Genomic DNA, 5,608 nt, shown 5'->3' with positions numbered 1-5,608 from the left:
CGGAACAAGAAAACTCTATCAACTTTGCTTCTAATTTCCACCCTTCTCTCACCTTCACATGGCCCTTCCCTTCCTCGACTTCTCTGTCTCCATCTCTGGTGATAGGCTGTCCACTAATATTCATGGGAAGGTCACCGACTCCCACAGCTACCTCGACTACACTTCTTCACACCCTACCTCCTGTAAGGACTCCATTCCATTCTCCTAGTTTCTCCATCTCCGACGCATCTGCTCTGATGATGCTACCTTGCATGACAGTGCTTCTGATATGTCTTTATTTTTCCTCAACCAAGGATCCCAACCCCCCCCCCCCACTGTGGTTGACAGGGCCCTCAACAGTGTCCGGCCCATTTCCCGCACCTCTACCCTCACCCTCCCTCCCAGAACATCGACAGGTGTCCCCTTGTCCTCACTTTCCACCCAATCAACCTCCACATCCAAAGGATCATCCTCCGCCATATCCAGCGTGATGCCACTAGCAAATGCATCTTCCCCTCCCTTCCCGTCAGAATTCCGAAGGGATCATTCCCTCTGCGACACCCTCGTCCACTCCTCCATTACCCCCACCACCTCATCCCCTTCTCATGGCACCTTCCCCTGCAAGCGCAGGAAATGTAATACCTACCCATTTACCTCCTATCTCCTCACTATCCAAGGCCCCAAACACTCCTTTCAGGTAAAGCAGTGATTTACTTGTACTTCTTTCAATGTAGTATACTGTATCGGCTGCTCACAATGTGGTTTCCTCTACATTGGGGAGACCAAACGCAGATTGGGTGACCATAAGCATGACCCCGAGCTTCCGGTCGCTCACCATTTCAACAAGCGCCACCACCGCCCCACCACTCTTATGCTCACAACTCTGTCCTGGGATTGCTGCAGTGTTCCAGTGAACATCAACGCAAGCTCGAGGAACAGCACCTCTTTTACTGATTAGGCACACTACAGACTGAACATTGAGTTCAATAATTTCAGATCATGCCAGGCCCCCCTTTTTAATTTTAGTTATTTTTTCTTTTTTTATCTGTTTATTTTATTTTATTTCTACTGTGCCTGCCCACTGTTTTTTTTAATGTGTGTGCTTGGGGCCAGGGCTGTTCATTTTACAGTCAATTAACACCCTCTCTGTAGTAACGCTTTGTCTTTCACCACACCATGAACATACCGTCTGCCTTTGCTCCATGACCTTCTGGTTAGTTATTCTCTGTGACCTTATCCTAGCAACACCTTCTCTTTTGTTATCGCTTGCCCCACCCCCGCTTTACTTGCTTAAAACCTTTCACATTTCTAATATTTGCCAGTTCTGATGAAGGGTGTCCTGAAACATTAACTCTGCTTCTCTCTCCACAGATGCTGCCTGACCTGCTGAGTATTTCCAGCATTTCTTGTTTTTATTTCAGATTTCCAGCATCTGCAGTATTTTGCTTTTAATTTAGATCATTGGAGAAATCCAGGTATGAAGCAATAAAAGTGTGAATTTGAGTTTGAGCCCCAAATGGGGAGGGATAGGCCCAATGTTGGGCAATATGGCAGAGATGGAACAATGATGGCAAACATACCACATATATTTTAAAAATCTTAAACCTGCATCCACTTCCTGTCAACTTTTCAATTAAAAATTAATTTTCCGTTCAATTGGATATATCCTTTCATCCCTAGTGAAATTACATTGCACCTATTACATACCTTGGAGATCTTTTCTACAATGGGGGTGCCCAAAATACCAACAGCAGCCTAAACCATCTTTCATGCAGGATCATCATTATCTCTTAGCTTCTGCATTCCATGCCACTGTAGATGAAACCCAGAAACCGATTTATTCTTTTTATGGCTTTGTAAACCTATAATTCAACCTTTAACTATTTGTGTATCCACATCCTATATTACTCTGTTCTTCTGTTACAATAAGAATTAAACCCTTTTTTGTTCCTGTACGGTGTTAGAGCCATCTTAACTGTAGCATTCTGGCCTCCAAGTCAAAAGATTGTGGGTTCAAGCACAATAATGTACTCTTTCATATTTGTGCACATTAAACTGCTTTTACCGCATATCTGCACATTCATCTATCAATTTTCCCTTGTATTCCCACTTACAGTTTGCTAGGCTCATTGTTTTGGTAGTGTCAATACGTTTTGGTATCCATCCATGCCCATCTCCAAATCATATAGCATTTCTGTACAATTAGAACACATCAAAAACTATATGGATCTCCTTTCCTCATTTAAAATAGTTTACATCGAGCCAAGGAATAAACTGACACACAGTAACTGATCTAAAGGAAGGGATATGATATTATCTGATTTTTACCAGTATAGTACAAAGATTTATTTCAGTTTAATACTTCCAAAGATAACATCTTTTGCCCCAAGGATATAATTGAGACGTAAAAAGTAAATTCAAAAGCAATATCAAGAAGAATTACACTTGTGGTGTGCTAAATCTTTGGAATAGTATGCCAAGACAATGGCAAGGTTTGTTCAAGATATGGCTGGATGCTATAAAGAGAATTCGGGTACTAAAGGTATGAACTCCAGTGGGACAAATGCTTGTTTTTCATCCATAACTTTCTGTAAGTCGCTGCAGCAGATTTCCTGTGGGGCTGTTCACCTTGAGTTGGGGATGAAGGGCTTTACAACAGCAGCATGTTATCAATATGATGGGGAAAGTGTAACAGCAAGTGCAGCACTCAATATATTATAGTTACAACAACAAAAAGACAACCACTTTGTTCCCACTGAAGTATTCTCACTGACATTTATCCCACCTTGTACTGTGGTTGAATGAATCTTCGGTATTTGTTACTGGTGGTTTCTGGACTATGCTGTATCGGGATTTGTAACAGCAGCACTGATGTAATTATAGATACATTTCCAGTTGATGCTGTTTAAACTGTCAAGTTTGTAGCAAAAATAGAAAAGATTCAGGACAAAACACCTAATAAAACAACATACAACAGAAAAGTGAGCATTACAGAGAATCTTTATGTAATATTTCTACTGTATTTTTCATATTGTATATCTTCTCTTGATATTCACAATGCCATAATCAGAATCTATTATGTCTTTTTGTCTGACCACTAACTCCAATCCACAGAAAATGGTACAAAATATAAGAAATTCAAATATATTAAAAATAGTGCAGGGAAGAACCATTATGGATCATCTGAAAACACAGCGTCAGTTTCCAAATGTACACGGAGGACACCCCAATTCTACCTCACCATCATTTCTCCACCCCTCCACTATTTCTAAATTGCCAGATTGCTTCTCTGATATCCTGTACTGGATAAGCAGAAATTTCCTCCATCTAAATATTTGGAAGACCGAGCCCACTGTTTTCAGTCCCCGTTACAAACTCCATTCCCTAACCACAGACTCCATCCACTCCCTGGAAACAGTCTGAGGCTGATCTAGACTGTTCACAATCTTGATGTCATATTTAACCCCCAGGTGAATTTATGACTACATATCCATGCCATCATTAAGATGGCCTATTTCCACCTCTGTAATACCTTCCAGCTCATCAACTCACCTTATCCATGCCTTTGTTACCTCTGTTCTTCTTTGGCCTCCTTGACTCAAGAGACAATGGGTAAGCGCCTGGAGGTGGTCAGTGGTTTGTGGAGCAGCGCCTGGAGTGGCTATAAAGGCCAATTCTAGAGTGACAGACTCTTCCACAGGCGCTGCAGATAAAATTGGTTGTCAGGGCTGTTACACAGTTCGTCACCTCTAGACTTGACTATTCCAATGCACTCTTGGCCAGCCTCCCACATTCGACCCTCCATAAACTTGAAGTTATCCAAAACTCTGCTGCTCATGCCCTAACTCAGGTCCCATTCACCCATCACCTTTGTGCTCACTGGTCTACATTGGCTCCCAGTTAAGCAAAATCATCTTGACTTTTATATTCTTATTCTTGCTTATAAATCCCTCCATGGCTTCGCCCCTCCCTATCTCTGTAACCTCCTCTAGCCCTACGATCGTAGGGGAGACAGTGGCGTAGTGGTAATGTCACTGGACTAGCAATCCAGAGGCCCAGGCTAATACCCTGGGGCCACAGGTTCATATCCTACCACGGCAGCTGGTGGAATTTAAAATTCAATTAATTTATAAATGATATCTGGAATTGAAAGCTAGTGATGTCATGGAACGATTATCAATTGTCATTAAAAATAAATCTGGTTCACTAATGTCCTTATGCAAAAGAAGTCTGCCATCCTTACCTGGTCTGGCCTATGTGACTCCAGACCCACAGCAATGTGTTTGACTCTTAACTGCCCTCTGTAATGGCCTGGCAAGCCATTCAGTTGTCAAGGGCAATTAGGGATGGGCAACAAATGCTGGCCTTGCCAGTGACATCCACATCCCATGAAAGAATTTTAAAAAAAATCTCTATTTTAATCATGTTGCCACTGATGGCTGCGCTTTCAGCTGCCAAGACTCTAAGCTTCAAAATCCTCTCTACCTCCCTTTCCTCCCTTAAGACACGCCTTAAAAACCTCTGACTAAGCTTTAGGTCATTTGCCCCAATTATCTAGTTATGTGGCTCAGTGTCAAATTTTATTTGAAAACACTCCAGTGAAGCATCGTGGGATATACGATGTTACAGGTGCTGTACAAATATAAGCTGTTGTTGTATATTCCTTTTTGAGTTTCAGTTTTAAAAAATTGGTAATGTGCAGAGAATATTTTAAGAGCAGGAACTTCACACTGAAATTTAATGTATATACAGAAACAGAAATAAATGATAGACATATCTTCCCTTATGAAAATACATTTCTTATCACAGTACAAACACAGCATTATATCCCATATGAGAAACCTTACATCCTAACAAAGTATTCTGACTGGTACTGGCTTCAATGTAAGAGCTTCAGCCTCAAGATAAACGCTTAAGCAGAAGAAATGCTTTGCTGCTGCTTATGGGTTTTACTGTTCATAAAATGTGTTCACATTACCATCGGATGCCGAACAAAAGCAAAGGCATCAAACATTTAAAAATGACAAGAAGATTTGCAAGCACTCTGAAATCATAAATAATCAGCAGTCTTTACAACTTATAGATTTAAAGCTCTTCGAATTTCAATTCAAAATGATTATAGGCTTATTGGCCCCCAACTCACGTGATTCAGAAAACAACCTTTCCAACCCTAGAATTTACACTCAACACACTGTGATTCAGAAAGCAATCTTTCCTAGCTCTACTGTGGTACCAATTTTACATACAGCATGCCCTCGGCAATATCAGCTGAAATGGAGATGGTACATGTACGGAAACTCCATACCAGATAATGGTTCATTTGTACAAGTGCTGTGAGATGGTCGACATATTATTATTGGCCCTCTATAACTAACAGCTTTTGTTACATTCTATATTGGCGTTCCTGTTCTGGTTAGGGCCATAATGTACCTACTTTACAGCACCCGCGCACTGGAGTTGAAACCAGGGCACACACAGCCCATGCAGTGCCAGTTGCAAATGAGTTGTCAGCTTTTTTCCTTGCACACATTGTATAAAAACTGTTCCACATACAAAAAACAAGTAAACTGCAGTGGTTTATCCAATCAAAAATGGCACTGCCTACTGCTTAGAGATCTTTCAGACCCTG

The sequence above is a fragment of the Heterodontus francisci genome, chromosome 7, assembly GCF_036365525.1.
Source record: "Heterodontus francisci isolate sHetFra1 chromosome 7, sHetFra1.hap1, whole genome shotgun sequence".
NCBI classification, from domain to species: domain Eukaryota; kingdom Metazoa; phylum Chordata; class Chondrichthyes; order Heterodontiformes; family Heterodontidae; genus Heterodontus; species Heterodontus francisci.
Note: the sequence above shows the minus strand (reverse complement) of the source record.